We start from the raw sequence: 19,497 nt of genomic DNA on the forward strand, positions 1-19,497 counted from the left end.
TCTGGAAAGGTATGTCAGAGTGGATGTATGCGGCGATGCTACCCTTGGATCGAAAGAAGTTAATGAGTGTGTAGTTTGGAAGGTTAAGATGAATAGTGCTAGGCGAAGGTGAGATTTGAGTTTCTGCCAAAAAAGAGGAGTTGGGGTTTGGTAGGCTTAAGATGGTAGTGGACATTGGTAAGATTATAGTTGAGGCCACGGATGTTGGTGATATGCAAGGCTATTTGGGCATATATTTGACCGAAAGGGTCTTGAACGTTTCCTATGCAGCGCCTGCATACTAATCGGGTAAATGGCCTCCACGGCATTGCTGGCACATACGCACTCTTTTGTCGAAATTTTCCATGACCGTTTTGCAAAAATGTGGCTAAATTTCGTTGATACAGCGCTCAATTTCCTCCTTCAAGGCGTGGGTGGTCGTGGGCTTGTTGGCATAAACCTTAGACTTCAAAAAACCCAAAGAAAAAAGTCCAACGGCGTTAAGTCACGTGATCTGGGCGGCCAATTCTGGTCACCAAAACGGGAAATTACACGACCAGGAAATGACTCATGCAGTAATTGAATTGTTTCTCGGGCTGTATGGCATGTGGCACTGTCTTGTTGAAACTACATGTCGTCCACATCCATATCTTGCAATTTAGGCACAAAAAACTGGATTATCATGTCGCGATAGTGAGCACCATTAACTGTTATTGCCTTACCAGCCGCATTTTCGAAGAAGAATGGACTGATGATGCCTCCAGCCCAAAATCCGCACCAAACAGTGACACGTTGTGGATGCATTTGTTTCTCAACAATCACTCGTGGATTTTCTGAACCCCAAATGCGACAATCTTGTCGATTAACGAAGCCATCAAGATGAAAATGAGCCTCATCGCTGAAGATGATTTTGTTCGAAAAATAAGCATCCATTTGTTGTTGTTCCATAATCCATTCAACGAACTCACTTCGCTGTGTGTTGTGGTCATTTTTAATAACCCTGAACTGTCAGCTGTCACGTTGTCTTTTTTTTTCTCGTTGCCAACACTTGACCGCACAAATGGCGCAAAATTTAAATGTTGCGTGAATTTTGGGATACATACCCTGTATTATGGAGTTTAAGTGGATGCTTTCTTTAATGTTGTCAATTCATTTCTTGGTCTTCCTCTGTTGGGTAGGCTTTTTGGGTTCATTCTTGAAACATGTCCAAACCACATTCGTTGGCTCTTTTTAGTGCTGTAATTATTGTTTCTTTAAAGTTAAGTTTTTCTCTGACTTTTTCATTTGTTTTTCTTTCTGTCCAGGTTGTTCTATTGATTTTTCTTAGGCTTCATTTCAAAAGCATTGAGTTTATCAGTTTCTTTTTTCTTAAGATCCAGCATTCTGAGCCATAGAGCACGGTGGAAATTATCATTGTTTTATATATCTTTCATATGCGTTCTTTGATTAATCTTTTATTGTTCCATATTTTTTCTAGTCTGCCCATTGTTATTCATTCATTATTGATTCTGTGTTTGATGGTTTCGAAATAGTCTAGATCTTCCGTGATGGAACTGCTTTACTTGTTCTATATATCTTTCATATATCTTTTCAGAGATAAAATATTGATGATTTGTTTTTCTACCTCCTTCTTGTTAAATAAATGAGGAGAAAAGTATTAGAAAATGCAAAGAATATGAAATTGTTTATATGTAGCTATTGATCACGGAATGTTGAATGAGGCCTTATCAATTCAATAGGTCACCGTTATTGACAGTGCCCGTTGGAAAAGACACGAGTTCCAGTTTCGTATCAGAAACAGAGAAACTTTATAAGGGCTTTTCAATTCAAAGTGATTACCAGTTCATACGGAGTGAATTCGGACGATTTTCCTCGTGGAATTTTCTTCAACGAGATAGACAAACAGGAGAAGTGATAAACATATTTATAACCAAAAAATCAAATCCCCTTTGAAGATACATAAAAGTGATAGCAAAGTGTGTCTGCATTAAACGAATTCCTCCTTAGCTCAGTTTTTGTCGGCAATGTCCATTACGTGAAAAGAAAAGTGTTCGAACTCGTATAAGTCAGGATCGTAAGAACGTTTTTTTTCTAAACTATGCAGTTGAAAGTGAGTTAGAATTTCTGTCTGGAAACTCTTCTTATAGGACTACACTTTACACATAGATATTTAAAAATACGCAAACAGTCTAAATGTGCTTATCGAAATGGCGAAAAGGTGATCTGTCGTCGACTTTCCCTTTCATAACACACACTAATACTCTCCTATAATATTTGATGCTTTTCCAGAGCGCACTGGGCAATATTTGTAGCAAGTCTCGAAGAGAGAGATAACTCTATAGTCACAAAATGCATGAGGAACGTATTCGATTTTCTTAGAGTGTTTCTCCATAGGCAAAATAAAGCTATGTATGGAGATTTGTTTTCAAAACTTGATATGCAATGTAACGTAGATATTTTCATTGCATTCGCCACAGTCAATACATGTGACCATTCAATGTTCCAAATAACTGTGAGAAATACTCGTATACACGGACAAAACGAATTCCCTTGGAATGTCTGCACCTAAAAAAGGAGTTGATCATCGTATATAACATCCCGGTTAGCAAACCTGAGTAGAAATTAAACAGAAAGTGCTTGTTATTTATTTTGTTATTATTATTTATTTAAAAACTGAAATAAATTATTTCGGAATAGTAAACAGTTTTTTGGGAATTGCAAATTATCTTTGGAAATCAGGACGATCTTTTTAATGAGAATAGATAGAGAGAAAGTGTGAGGTTTACTCATTTCCACACCACCTCTGAGGTAGAGTATCAGGCGCGTTTTTTTTTAACGTGGTATCCCCAGTAGGCCTATTCCACGACTGGATAAATTCGCTGGATAAAACAATGGACATCATTGTTTTATCCAGCTCTGCAAAACCAGCAGCTCTCTGCAAATACAGTGCTTGATAAAATTAACAAAACACTTCGAGAAACTGATGTATGACTCGTGCAATTTCCCATGAAGCAGGACAAAACACTGGAATAGTGAGGCCTTCGTAGCTCAGTCGGTATAGACGAAGCCCTTTGGTCGGAAAGACCTGGGTTCGATTCCCGTCCAAAATGGGAGTAAACTTTATTTCATTTCTTTCGACTAAAGGTGAGTTAAACGATCTCCTACGGAGGTAGAGGGGGTTTCTTTCACAAAATACCTAAACAACATCAAATATGGCCGCTCCTATTCGTGTATTATATTCAGATATTTTTTGTTTATGCGTTTGAGGTTTTTCATCTGGAACCTGGGGTTTTTAATCCACCAGAACAGGCAAACTGGCCCCTTGACATAAGACACACTGGGAGACATAGGGCTAACCACCTTATCCTCGAAGTGGTTGCGGTTTCAATCGTAATGGGCTATGCCTAATACGAACGTAACAGGCCACTAGGACTAATATACGTATAAGGAGGAGTATGAGGAGGTACACTGAAGACAGCGAGATACGTCGGAGAGCTATAAGGGACATTACATAATTGTATAAGAATTACCTAAAATATCACATTACAGAAGTCGAAACAATATGCTTGAAAATATAGTAACATAACATCAGTACGGCTTACAGTACTCTGTAAACGACTGTCAGCGGTGGACTATGCCCATTATAAGTCTATAGGATTCTCTGGCAACAAATCCCATCCTCCCTCCACAGCTTGTTTCATCGGTTTAAAGTCTGGTGGTCGTGCTGAGAAAAGCAGTCGTTGAAAGTTTCGGGATACTCCTCAAGCCCTGCAAAATCATACGTAGGATTCAAGAATCTAATCAGGACACCTCTGAAGAAACATGAAGAGGGAAGCGGCCGTTCATCATCCACATGAGAATACTGCCTCTGCCATAAATGTCCCTTTCTTTGATTTTGGAGAGATTTTGCTGCATTCCTTGGTCTCTCCAGATCAAGCAACATCTAGATTCCGTCTGCGAACTAAAGGTAGATTCATCAGAGAAGAGAACTCATTTGTCAGGACTACAATTCACATGGTCGGCACTTCAGTATTGACGAATTCACTGCTGTTTTGTGGTTAATGTGATACAAACTTTCTGGCTGCCTTATGTACAATCGACTTGAATTGTTCCCTATCTCTGAGTTGGAAATGTTTTCAGATTGACTGCAGAAATCTCAAAAGATAATTGGTAACAGGACATCGTAAAGTTCGGTCCTGTTGATAGCGCAGCCAGATAGCTATCTCAAAGAATCATCGCTACCATCTCAAAGAATCGTCTTCGGTTCCAGAAGTAACGGGAGATGTGATTAACTTGCTGACAAAGCAAAAAAAAAAACGGATATGAGGGGATGTGAGGGCATCCTTTGTTTTGGTTGACATCAGTAATTTGAATTTTGTGCGGATCTGTTAAGGGCTATCTTCTATTGGATATTGCGAGACATTGATAAAAATGAAATATTCATGAAAAACGTTTTATTCTCTTACTTTTGTTGAGCAATTTACGTTTTTTTTTTTGAAGTTAGCACGTTGGAACAAAAGTTGAAGGGTTGGTGAAGAGTGAGACCTTGAGACCTTTACAATTTGTGTGTTTCCAGAACTAAAGATCAGATTTAAAGATCAGAGATTTCTGATTGTCGTATCACAAATGACTCGTCAAGTACGTTGCATCTTTCGTGGAGAGCCATGAGGTACGTTTTTTGCCTATTTTTGGTCTTTTATAAAATGTCTTACTACTCTTTATTCACAGACAACATTGAATCCAAAAAAAAAAAAATCGTTAAGCCATAAGGAAAACGGATTCCAGGAATATTTTGTACAATTGCTTTCAATGAAAAGAGAACTGTAAATCGCTGTAAACGGATTTAGCATTGTAATTAAGTTAATGTACTATTTATTGTAGTAGGTTAATGTCCATCGTAACAACGGGTATTACAAGACAATACAGATATTCATATTTATCTATGTTTCCGTGAAATAAATTGAATTTATCTATGAATACTTAGTTATCCTCTTCTCCAAGTCATCTTGAGCGTTCCCTTCTTCGTCGCAGTCGGTTCCATTCGATGGCTGTCCATATTTTCCATATCCTTTCTATTCGTAGCTTAACTACTTCCATTTTCTGTTTGTTATTTCTGTTTTGATGCTATCTGAAACTCTTTGGTTTGTTCCATAATATTATTTTGAAACAATATCCTGCCAGAATATTCTCATTATCTTATTTAGATATCTGATTATCTAAGTATAGAGTATATTTAAATTTATTTTGGTTAGTCTTCCGGTTTCAGATCCATTTTGAGTGTTAGGTTTTCTTTGGGGTTATTCGTCTTTACTTTGGTTTATTTTTAAGCGACACTTGCAGGCTTCAAGGTTCAAATAAAACTGGAATTTTTCATTCTGAGATTTTGTATTTTGTATCCCTCTTCTTTATTTTCGTTGGGATACACTTTTCTACGAATTTCTCTTCTTTCCTCACTTCACAGTATTATTTTATCTATCCATTGTTTGTGGACTTTCTCCTGTTTCCCTAATAATTCTTCAGTAGTTTAATTGTATAATTGTTTTATATTTTGTCTCTTTTCTTCTATATATCCATTTCCTTCTTCATTTTGTATTACTGTTTTTGATCGTGTAAGTATATTTTTCTGTAACACCCTTATTTTTTTCCAATTTATTTATATTGTACCAGTTTCCTTTGCTCCTTGATTTAAGTATCTTTGCTAGACTATCAATATGGAGTCGGTGAATGCGACTGCTCCTCTCACGTTCAACATGTTCTACATGGTTTATTGGTGTATGATCTATTTGGTTTTCCACTGTTTCCGTCTGGTGGGATTCAGGTTTATTTATATACTCGTATGTTTAATGCGTAAAGTGTGTACTTGCTATGATGAAGTTAGTAAATAGGCAGAAGTCCGTGAATAATATTCCATTTTCATTTTCGCCTCTTCGTTCTCTAGATTTTCTAGATTTCAAGAATCATCACCGTAACTGTAATATTTTCTCTCTTGGAAAAATCCATTATCCAATTTTCAGTTTCCTCTTTCGTAGATTATAACCTCTTTAAATCAGTGTATATACCTCCTCTAAGAGCATATATTTCGACCTTCTCTTTTTCTTTTCCCTGGTATCTTTCCTTCTAATATGTTTACAATACATTCGGTATATCCCCATATGTGTCTCCCGAGAATTTCATCTTTCTTTCTATGATTGTCTTCTTCAATAATCAGTTCTATTTTATTTCAAACAAGACTTTATTGTTTTTTTCTTTCTGTCCAATTTACGTATAGAAATACTCTGCAAAAGTGCATTTCAATCGCTTCAATTCTTTACCAGGCTTCTACTGTTATAATCCAAGTTTCACAATCATATAAGAATATGATTCAATCAAATGTTTTTTAAATATTTTCCGTTTGTCTTTACTATTCTTTATTTGCAATAAATCATCTTTGTCTTAGGTAATTCGTTTTCAATAGTAATTCTGTGTTTTATATTTCAAATTTGCATCTCCGGCTTTTTCAATTGTTCATCTAAAATATAAAACGATTTGACTTGTTCAATATTGTTATCTGTAGTCACTCTTTTATGTGTCTTTTGTTGCTTTAAACCTGCCACCATTATGGGAAAATCCACTAGCGAAATCTATGCGTAAAACATGGAAGAGAGAGGCTCAAGATCGAGATTGTTGGAAGCATCTTTGTGACCTGCACTCATGGAGAAATCCTGAGTGAAACACAGGTCCTTCAAGGTAATCAAGGTAAAGCTATATCATCAGCAAATTGTAACATTTGCATCTGCACTACACTTACAGTTGTCCCGTTCATTCTCTCTTTTATTAATTTCATTGTGTGCTTTGTATTTTTATAATAATCATCATCTTCATCATGATCATCACAGTCTGATGCATGTTTCATCATCCGTGGCCATTTCCTTCTCCATTCATTGCCAGGTGACTCAAATCATGTAAACGTTTTCTGCACCATACTTTTATATCATCTTATCCACCCTCACATTTGGACGTCCTCTTCTGTTCATAACGTCCATTGTACAAGCATCAAGATTTTGATCTTTATGCTGTTGTCTATTGTGCATATAAGTCCATAAAGCTTCAGTTTCCTTGAAATTCCTTTCTGCATTAGATTCTCTTTGCAGTTTACTTTGCTATATAGTTCTTCATTTGTTACCTTCTGCACCCATCAAGTTCGTAGAATCTCTCTATAGCATGTTCTTTCGAAATCCAATATTCTTCTCAGAGTCTTTGACCATTACCCATGACTCTCAACCATAGAGAGCATCAGTAAATCAGTGAGCCTTCCCAAAAGGCCGAGACTGTTTCTAAAGTCTCGGCCTTTTGGGAAGGCTCACTGATTTACTTTTCCACACTTTGTTTATTGTCTTAAGTTTTTTTTCACTTTTGTTATTCGAGATCGTATCTATTTTTACAGTCTAGTCGTATCATGTTGACACTAGGTACGTAAAGTTAATAATCTCTTCCAGCTGACGTCCGTTGATCTTTATTTGCTTTTTAATCCTTTTTACTCCGTCGTTTTAGATTTTTCAGTAGTCATTATCAACCCTCATCCCTCTCCTTCTATACTTAACTTCAGCACTGACTTTTCAAGTTACTCTTCTTCAATGATGATATCATCTCTGAATCGTACATTATTCATTTTTTTATCTTGAATTGAATTCCTCTTATATTATCCTTTTAAACACCCATTTTTTCCCCAAAAGCATGAAAAAGAAGCTTGGAGATATCGGGTTTCTTCGTTTCGTGCCTCTTGTTATTTGGAACCTTCCTTCTGTTTCTCCACGCCAGCCTATGCATTGCAATTGATGTTTTGCAATGCGCATAAATTCCTTTCCACTCCATAAGATCTGATTGTAACCCGTGCCACGTTCTGATCTATGCTGTTCAATCCTTTCTGAAAGTTAGCAAAACGGTTTGGTGACCGAATGGTTAGCGCAGTTCTCCAATCGGCAGGCCACGTGTTCAAATCCCACCACTGGCATAGATGATTGTTCTTGTCTTTAGGCGAGAGATGAATTTCATCGGTGATGTGAGACCACTACGTGGTCTCACACCACGCGTGGACTCTTATTGGTGGCTGAAATAGTTTGAACAAATTCCGTGTTTAGTCCTTAGAGCAGGGTTCCCGGACTACGGAAAAAATGAATACGAATACAAAAATATAAAAGTCATAAAAATAGAAAAATCCATACCCCACCCACGGTGGGTTATGGATTTTTCTATTTTTACGTATGGATTTTACAAATAAACCCATCGTGGGCGAAGCCACATCAAAAAGCATTTTTTTAAGCAGTGCTTTCTCTACATTTAATCTTAAAATTTATATTTGATGCACAGTATTTCTGTCTCTTCTGAATCCTGCCTGTTCATCTTCTGGATTTTATTTCATTAGTTTCTTTATTCTTTCTGCTAGTATCATAAGTACTTTTCCCACTTGAATTGTTAGAGAAATTGTTCTGTAGTTTTATAGTCCATTTTGCTTCCCTCTTTTGCGACTGGGAATTAAAATTGTCTTGTACATTCTTTTGGTGATTCTACTTTGTGTCATGCAATGTTACACAGTTCGTCACCTCGTGATTCCCTAGCCACCATGTTTCAGCATCTCTCCAGTGATCTCATCATTCCCTGGGTTTCTCTGATTTTTCAGATGTTCCACTGCTTTTACAACCTCATCCCTCAGTATCTCCTTCTGTAGTAGGTGAGGATATTTCCCTCGGTTTATCAGTGAATCTCTTTTGGACATCAAGATCTCCCTGTGTCTTACTTAACTTCAGCAATGACCTTTCAAGTTACTCTTCTTCAATGATGACTATATCATCTCTGAATCGTAATGATATCTCTTGGCAGCACCATTTCTTTCCAATTTCTTTTGTGTTCAGCACGATTTCATCATTTTAATGTTTTCTATCATTCTATCAATGTGCTCAGTATGGCTTCTCCGTATCTGGGATTATTTGTTCCACTGCTCTAGTGATTGCAGACACAGGTTTGCTGTTTCTGTCCTCAAATTCCTTTCGATAATGGATTTCCGTTTTCCTCGAGCACTTTCCTAAACATTTTTCCTACGATTTCCTTTCTCAGTAGCCTCATATCCCTCTGACACTTCAGATTTAACTTGATATACTGGCAATCACTAAGCGATGATCCTATTCCATGTCTGCTCCTTGAAATGTTCGATCGACGAGATAATTCTTTCACCTCTCATCTCCGCTATTCCAAGGATGCCACGTAGATTTTGCTCCAGTTCCTTAGAAATTAAATCTAGCTTTCCCGGAGTCCATGGTACGGACATACCACGTTCCTACTGATAGCATGATTCTTGTTGGTTTTATTCTTATTGTACTTCTTTCAGTAGATAACTTGTCGATCCAACACCGATCGTTCAGTTGGATACGTGGAACTTGTTTATGGAGAGGTGTCCGATCCAGTTCAATGTTGTACTGGATCGGACATATTGCAGCAGATTTCAACTATATTTTCTTTTTATGGGGACATCGACACTCATCTGAGCAACCCCAACGGTTGTTTCAACCGTCCCTAGCAGTTTGCAGCCGCTCACTGTGGACCAGATGCTGTTGTTGTTGCCTATTGATCCACGGGAAGTATTTCATTTCCCATCTACCCACTCGTGACTGAATGGCGTTCCCATGTACACCACCAGCGGACGGAACACTCTAGAAATTTCTACTGGTTGAAAAGTAAGGATGACAGTGCACAGCCTTATCTTACGCCTTTCTTTATTTCTGCTGTTGCTTGATTTTCCCGTATCTGTATCTTCATTTTCTGGCTGGTATCCAGTTGCTTAATAAATCTTCCAGGATTTATTGATATACTTAATTAATCTATCCAGTCGATTCGAATCTCTTTCATTATTTGAAAAGCTTGTTCCTATGTAATTCCTTTCCCAAATTTACAGAAGATGTATCTTTACTTACTTCACTTCTTCGGTATTGGGCTAGTGCTGCTTCTCTAAGTTCCTTTACTATTTCTTCTGGAATCAACAATTCATCTAACTTCACCTAAATGGCATTCAATTTCCTTTCTCGACTATTGTTCTAATCAAACTTTTACAGAAATCAAATACTTCCTGTGGCTCTTAATATATTTGCCTAATCACTTTAAATAAAGCTTATTGCGTTGCTCACCCAGTTTGTTTTTAGTTTCATCTGTTCCTACAGTTTTCCAGTTTGGTGATTTATTTAATATACCTTGTCAGATACTCCTGATAATCTATATTCAACTCATTTGCATAATGCTTCGCTCCAATTTTCTTTTATTATTATTTGTTTGGTAATCTTCCTTAATCTTGTTTCTTAGTCTTCGATAATGTTCCTTATTCTCCTTATTCAATATATTTTCTAATCTTTACTTTTACGTTCTGCAATAACAAGTGAGTGGTCACTCAGCATTTTTTACTTTCCTTCCCACTTCCTTAGTGTCAAATCCACACCATTTTGTCCTTTCTCTCACTCCACTATACTCTTACATGATTTTGTAGCTTCCACTCCAGTAACAGCCATCATGCTCCCATTGGTTTCCTAGGTTTCTCGGGTATTGTTTGTCGATGTTCTCTATTCTCACAGTCCAGAATATATGGAATATTTGTTTATTTGTTTAATGTTAATATGATCTCGCCAGTTCCATTCCATCTGGTTTCAGTTATTCCTAGTATTTTGAGTTTTGTATTTATCCGTCTACTTTGCTATTTGCTGTACTTTTCTCGATTCATAGTCCTGATGTTCCAGCATCCAAATTTGGCCGAGGATTTGATGGAGAAATTGTCCTTCCCAAGAGCCTTCCGTCTACTGGCTTCTCAATGAGAGCTTTCACCAACCTGCAAAATTTCTTCTGGTGATTCGCGAGCAGAAGTGGTATTCAGTCATTGAGGTTTCTGTAGCTTATGGATGCACAGAGGAGCGAATATTACTCCATTATGAACGGAAGTTCAAGGAGCATCTTGTTCTAACTAAACTCCGTCAGAAGAAGTCCATCCATCTATTTCTCCTCCGTCGATGACGGATTGCGCCCCTTTATTAAACATATTTTAAAAATTATAGTGAAAAATATACAGTCAAAAAATATTATTAGAATTAATGGATTTAGAAAAGGACACTCTACAATGGACGCAGCTTTTTTGTTTAAAACTGCTTATGGAGAAAACGAAGAGAATTTAATTTGTAAACTCATATTTTATTTATATATTACGAAAAAGCATTTGACAAAGTAAAAAGATATTGTTTGATATATTACAAAGATTAAATATAGCTAATATTCTATTACCTACAATATTGAATATATACAAAGATGATGAAATAAAAAATAAATGCAAATATGTCTGAAAAACAATCTATAAAGTAAAAGACAGGGATGCCCTCTATTTCCAACACTTTTCAATATTTACATTAATGAAATATTAATACAGTGGAACACCTTAAACAATTCAGGAAACAATGCCTTTGTGGAAATATTTTATTTGTGTCTCTGTTTCTTATTTGATGGGTTGATTTTACTCTATGATAACCGAGGTAAAACAACAACCAATTACTCACCCTGTTAATATTTTGATGAGACAAACACATCACAACACAAACACTTACCCAACAATCACTCCAATACGTCACTAATAGACATTTCTGCTGGCAGTTAGTAACAATGAACAGCAAGTTATTCGATATTATTTGAATCTAACAATGCAACTTCTGATTATATTGAACAAACTTTCCAAAGGAATTTGCCATCATTACCTAATTCATCAATATAGTAGATTTCTTATGTATGCTATTGAGAGTTGATTTAATAGAAGGCCTTGATTCTTATTACACTAGGGTAGGACATCGTATCATCTCACTAGCCTCTTTAAATTTCAGCACATAAGTATTAATTTCCATGTATGGTATTTAATAGTGAGGTCAACTGAGGTCTTATCAAGGCTTTGTAAAGAGAGAAAATGACTTCCTTATTTTTACATGTCAAAGTTCGTTTCAGCTTTGCAATTAGTCTCTGAGTTGTATTTACAATTTTTGCTCCAAACTAGCATAATCCCAACAAGATAATACGGCATTAGATATCTGATCACACCAAATAAACCTTGCGTTTATTAACATTGAACTGACATTCATTTTCCCATGCCCACAATCCAAGCCTATTTAAATCATTCTGCAAGTACTGCATATGGGCAGCATTCCTGATTACCGTGCCTATCTTATCTTTGCGTCATCAGCAAATAGCTGCATGTAGCCTATCAAATCCTTCCCAATATCGTTAATTTATACCTTGAATTACAGTGGACCAAGGACTGATCCTTGAGGCACACCAATGGTTAATTTGAATCTTGGAGATTCGAACCCCCATATAAGACTTTTTTATATATCTGTCAGTCAGCCATCCTCTTATCCATGCCAATAGTTTATAACCCAATCCTATATTCTCCAATTTATGCAACAATGAATAAACCAATGAATACACCAACAAAGAATACACCGTGGAAGAGAATTCTGTCAATAGCCTTCGCAAAATCTAAAAGCATCAAGGTGTAGCCATTCCCCTTGTCCAGTTCAATGGTAACATTGTTATAGAATGAGAAAAAGATGCTAAAACATGACCTTACCCTTAGTAAATCCATATTGCTCATTGCAGTGCCCTGACCAACTTTTTCCAAAATCTTCACCACAACTCCTGAGATACTGATTGGCCGATAATGGGAGACATCGGTCTTGGCATCACCCTCGTGCAATCGGATTAGCATACAATCTTTCCACTCGTGTGGAATCTTCCTCTTCTGCGACTTAACTTATATAGCCTGTCAAAGGAACAGCGAGTTCTGCTGAACACTCTTTTTACATCCGTTATAATATCCCGTTAGTTCGTATTGCTGAATTCTTATTCACTTTCTGCAACAGTTTTAACACTTCCTCCTCATTCACATAAGTTTCCTCCTACTGTGAAGAGGTAGCGGTGATTTCAATGTTGCAGGTACAAAGATGCATGCATAACTTTTAGTAAAATGGCCGTTCATTAGTTGAACAATCACGTCTGCATCAGTCACCCCCCCCTATATCTTCTGCATTCAGTATAGTTATTCTTTCATATTCATTCTTTGTTTAACTCGCAGCATACCAATAAAACTCTTGTGGGTCGTCTTTAGCTTGAGAGTCAGTTTCTTTACATACTTAGACTTAACTCTCCGTACGACACTTGGGACTCTTCTGGCATGCTGTTTATGACGTTCATAACGGACGTCATCATTGTGCAAACGTTATTCCTTTCACATCGTCTTTTTCCTACGAATCTTCTGCTTAATTAGATTACACATCCACTTAACTCTTGCTCTATTTATTCTTCGAACTCTCGAGACATATTCTAATATCGCATCATTTAAGTATTTTTAGACACTTTCCACGCAGAGTCGATATTCTTCCTATCCAGCAACCGATCCCATTCCACTGTATCCAGCATACTCCTCCGTTGGTCATAATTAGCAACACGCCCCCCTCCGTTCCTGTCCTCTCTATACTTCCTAAAAATAGTGTATCCTTTACACTCGATACCAGTTAGTATGTATGGTTCTAGCAGACAGGTCTCACTAATACCTATAATATGAGATCCCAAAATATTGACTAAGGCAACAAACTATACTCCTTTGTTTATGATGCTCCTAGCATTCGTGTACAGATATAATAAGTTACCTGCATATTGTTTTGTTTACTCTTGTCTGTCTGTGGTCTGCATGACACAGTTCAGCAACTTGCACATCTCTGTTCTTCTCTTGTTCCTAACTTATGCAGACATATTTACATATGCTTGATAGTTTCGAACATGATGAACATAGATCGTTTTTCTGTTTCGGAAAATCGGGTTTTTCATCCCGAAACATGGAAAACCTCCGTATGGAACACACTCATTTACATAAAATATATATTTTTGGAATAATACAATCTTATTTTAAAATTATGGTTATGCAATCCAAGGATAAGTTTTCAGATGCAAGAATACTCTATTATTATTATTATTATTATTATTATTATTATTATTATTATTATTATTATTATTATTATTATTATTACAGTCATACAGCAGTACGCAGATGACACACTACTCATTTTCATACACAAAGACTCATCAATAGGCTTACGACATTTACAAACAGACATCAACATAGTCACTGATTGGTTCATTCGTATTCTATCGAAATATACAACAATAAATCTGAACTCACGATATTTGGAAACTCTCCGATGGTTCGAGATCTCTCAAACATATCATGGAAACGTCATATATTATATAGCTTGAAGAAAACTAAAGCCTGTGCCTTCTCAAAAACCCAGGAAGTTACAAACCTCAAATACTTACCACACACATTAATAGGATACACAAGAAACGTCACAAATTACTCTTTAAAATGCACTATTTACAAGACAAATGGTTATTTCTTATCCAAAATATTACTTGACCAAATTTGGGATTCAACACCGTATCAAGATAATCGGGAGGATTTACACTTTATAAATAAAATGATAATTTCAAATCATGTTTTGGATTGAAATCTCCTATAGGATAATTATATCTTGTAGTGGAATTTTTCCGACGATGAGTTCCAGTTTTGCTTTGAATTATTTCCTCTTCTGGAGGAGCACGTGAATTAATAAAAAATGATCTCAAATCGCATTCCCTGTATTCTTAACTTGTTTATTCTTTCATTACAAGCTTTCGATTCAAACAGAGATGATCATAATTATTTTCTTAATGTTACAACCTGTTCCATATTCATGTTTATGAGCGTTGTTTCCACGATAAAGTGGCGACATTGCTGTCCCTGTCCACTTTGTCTCTTATTTTACTACTCTGTCCGTCTTATATTATTTAATTCAGGTTTTATATTATTTATATTTTATATTAATTATATTATTTAATTGCTCTTGAAATGCTCCTCCTCCATACAAGCCTGTCACGTTTCTTGATCCTATTCGAATTCAGTCATTCCAGATCTTGGGTAGATATCCATTTAAGTCCATCCAGCAAATATTACTTGGTACGTGTTTCGTAACAAAGCGGATGACTTGGTTGAAGTTTTAAATTCAATATTTGAAGACATTTTAATCTAGAGTCACCGACATTTTCTAATACATTTTACATTAACCTTTTGTTTATTGGCAATGATAATTACCTGCGGACCAGAAACTAAACTTTTCGTTTAGCTCTCATGACGTTATGCGATTCTAAATCGCCTTCTAGTTCATTTTACGTTTCTCTACTCCCTCCCCACACTCGCTAATTTTATGAGCAATATTCATAGAATGTTTGCTGTTACTTTCCTTTTATTACTAGCGATTTTTCGATTTGAAGGCTATCTCATGTGATGTGTTTATTCGGTTTTTTTTTATAAAAGTTCTGCCATAGGAATTAGCACCAGCCACTGTTTTCACTCTAAGAAAAAATTCTTTCATCGTGGATTTTATGCTGCACAGTTCCAGTCTACTCGTTTACCCGCTAGATGGAGCAATTTTACAGAAATGGATCCTGCACGACTTGTGGCGCATTTCACTTTTAGCAACTAAGTCGCGTAATAATGAGTCTCGTTCAGAAGCATTTTGAACGCGACTCAAATTTAATTTACCCCAATAAAGACGTCTTAGCCACCATTGTTTTGCTATGGATTGGTGCCATAATGACTCTATATACTCTGATATATGTTTACTTAAATCTAAATAACGCAGTCTGTTATGAGCACGTATAAAACGAGTATAATAAATTAAACTAGTATTATCAGAAAAAGTTGGGGAAAAATACTTATCTTTTAGCATTATTATGAACCGATGACAACGTTCACCAAATATCCTCAAAACCAAATGGATGATTAGTAATTTCTCTTTTTAAACACATTTTGTTGTTCGTCTACTATTAAATGACACCCATTTAATTATCACTGTTAAAAATGATCATAAAGAGCGTTTAGAAATAGAGCTTGAGAAATGAAATATATATTTCATTGTTAAGGCATCAGTCATGAACTGTCGGTTAATCGTCTGCGTATTATTGACAGCATAAAACAATGAAAGCTGATATTATTGTTCCAACTCTAATAACTATCCCAGAGCTTGAGTTATCTGTTGATTGATTGATTGTTAAACTTTCTTTTGTATCTTTTTAGGAATAGCAGTTAGAAAGCATAAGATAATATTTATGGATGAAACGTTTTTTATATAACCGATCCACATCACTGCGTAGCTTCAAGACGTAATTACTGTCATTAATTTTCGTGTTTTACAATCAAGTGCATCCAAATCGGTTTGTGTCCAGTCAATTATTCCTGATATGAATCTGATTCCAGGGATTGTCCATGCATTGGTTACAGTTACGGTGTTGTCTGCATTTAGTTTGGAATTTAGAACTTTTCTAACTCTTTTCAGATATTCACACTTCGTTTTCTTTTTGACTTATGAACTCAAAATGTCGCTGCTTCAAGAGTGCGTAAATATTTGTAGAATTCATTTCGTGATTTTTTTTAAAATTTTCCTTCCATTTACAAAGTCGATTCCTTTTGTTGCCTTATTTGGTCTCGAAATATGGAGAGTGTTGGGGATTGCTGAAGTCCCAAATTCCATACAGATGTCTTCGCTGAAGATTCGGACTGTATTACGCAGTGACTCAATTTCTTTGGATGATTTTCCGTATAGCTTATAATCATCTATTTATAACAGATGAGATATCCGAACCCAGTCTTGTTTAGAATTAAGGTTAGAGGAACCAGTGCTCGGATGTTGCTGGCAGGCAACTTATTGGAGTAATTGCTTGGAACAGCTCCTTTTTATTTTTTTTCAAAATCAAAATTGCCCTTCCAGTTGCAATCAGGCTCTTCATTTGAGTCTGTTTGCAATAGGTTCATAAATTGTTGAGCTAATTGAGCATAAGTTCCGGTCATGTACATTATGTAAGCCAAAACTGGATAAAAAAAAATTGGTTTTCAATTTTTTTTATCCAGTTAGCATTTTATTGGTTTCTTTAAGATTATCGCAGATGCTTCCAGAACTTTTATTGCTTCTTCTGCGTTCAGGTGTTCAACACTATTTTAGGATTTCCCATTGATATTTTGGTAAAATTGATATTGGTTAGTCATGAACTGAGTGTCTCGCCCATATCTACTTATTCTGCTTTCATACCGAATCATTGTTTTCTTTCTGCGGTCATAATTCTCTGTTTCAGTTCTTCTGATACTTCGTTTGTCGATTTTCTTTCACGGTTGTGTTGCTTTACTAGACCGCTCTTGATCTTTTCCTGTTTAAGTTTTCCTTGTTTTAAATTCATCAAATTGTTAACATCTGTTCGAAGTTTTTTTTTAATTCTAAATGTAAATTTCAGCTTGGGGTTTCTTCTTGTTTTGGTTTATTAGTCTATTTTATTGTACGGTCAGGTTCTTTGATAACAACTGTAGCACTGTGCATCAACTGATTTGTTTCTCCAATTGTTTTTATAGGAATGGTTTTTATTACCTATTTCCAATGCTTAATATTGCAGATAGATCTTGTCTTTGGCTTTGTTTCAGTTTTGGCAGTAGCTGTCTTTCTCTACTGCTCTTCATTAGTTCTACAATCGTATATCTCAGTTCTTGTTGTGTATCATTTAAGTGATCCTGTTGATTATTATTTGGATTATCTATATTCAAGAAATTAACCTGAACTGTTTCTTCAATGGACCTTGCAGCTGCATGATGTTCTTCGTCAGATTCCATGTTAATCTGTCTTTGCTGTTCTTCAAGTTCAGTAACTTGAAAAACTGAGCAGCGATTGATTGACCAATCAATCGCTGCTCAGTGACTTTGGTATGTATCAGGGAATTTCTCTTTCCAAATTTCATACATTATTTTTTGGTATCCTCTCGATGCTGGATTTAATTCATAATAAACTTCCATTATCATCTTGTTTGCAAACAAAGTTAGTTTTCGTTTTAATTGTTCTTCCAGTCATATGTTACAAGTGAAAAAATGATGAAACTTACCTCTAAGCTGATGAGTGTGTTTTCCCTTGACGTAGCATTGATAGGCTAGCAACTCATCACTCATATACGGTACTAACGTACTATAGGTTGACCAGCCAACCTTATATGGGCCCAACATAAAAATAATTAATTAATTAATTTAAAAAATTAAAAAAATTCTACTTTATCAGGGAATTATTATAGAAGAAGGTAGTTTCCCGATGTGTTCCTTGTCAGTAGTATTCCTTAATTAGAGGGATGAATCCTTCGATCCCTCCATATGAGCTCGGCTAACTCGCCTTTGACTGAAAAGCCCTGATGAGGGCTCTTCGTGTGATAGAAGGGAATTGAACCCAAATGTTTACTAATAATGGGCTCCCTTGAAATCACCTAAGCTACAGAGATTCCCTAAGCTTATGAATGATTGCTAAATAAAACCAGCTAATCAATACGTTCGATAAAAAGATATCGTCTTTAACAAACCAGCTTGAGATTCACTTGTAATTCAATTGACAATGAAAATGCTGTTATTATTGAAAAGGTGCCCGTTATTTTACCTACAATAAATGCTAATCCTCGTTTCGCTTTTCGATCCTCTTTTATGGAATTAGTGACTAACATTTCCTGTTCTTCAGTCAATCAACCGAAGTTCTCTAAAGCGTAATGAAGTATAAACTTCATTACACTGCTTGGAAAGAAGTCACAGGCACCGTAGTGTGAGGAAAAAACAGCCATGGCTCCCACTTTAATAAGATGTAGTGTAGAACCTCCTTTCTCTGGATATGACTGCAACAATCCTACGGAGCATCTTTTCCACAAGGGTACGATAGCGATCAACGGGAATTTTGGATGGAACATTCTTCCTGTAGGCATGCAATGAGGTCCCGTACTGTTGTGGAGCGGACGTCCCTTGACCTCGCCCATTGCTCCAGTTCAACCCACAGATGTACAATAAGAGTGAAATCAGGGCTCCCTGAAGGCCATTTAAGTGTGGTGACATCTTGCGAAAGAGACAGTGATTATCTGCATAGAAATGCCACAAAGTAAGAAGCATTACATTGTCAAAAGTGTTCTCGGATTCGTGGCAATGTTCGTGGCAACAAAAACAGAGATCCGAGACCGAATCAGGACCACACCATCATACCGCCTCCTTCGCATTTCAGAATTCGAGTTACGTACTCTGGTATGAGATGTTCGCCGGGCATCCTTCACACCCACACCCGTCCGTTTGCTCGGTAGAGAGTGTAGCTGATTCGTCGCTCCAGAACATAGCTATCCAACAGTTATACCAACATTTTTTAAGAAATTGGATATATTCATTGCTAATTTTACTTATATTTAGAAGAAAACGAATAGAGAAATTACAAATGATAGGGCAGAGGAGCACTTTTAATCGAAATTCTGTATTCCATTTCTTTTTAAGTTCAAAGCCGTTAATTTAATAGTATCGATAGATTTAATCTCTTTGAAAAACGCACCCCGATTTTAATCCAAGTTGGAAGGATCTCGACATCATCCAGACTATCAAATAGCTGTCCC

The sequence above is a fragment of the Typopeltis vanoorti genome, chromosome 9 (assembly GCF_054136105.1).
Source record: "Typopeltis vanoorti isolate ZY-2024b chromosome 9, IOZ_Tvanoo_1.0, whole genome shotgun sequence".
Taxonomy (NCBI): domain Eukaryota; kingdom Metazoa; phylum Arthropoda; class Arachnida; order Uropygi; family Thelyphonidae; genus Typopeltis; species Typopeltis vanoorti.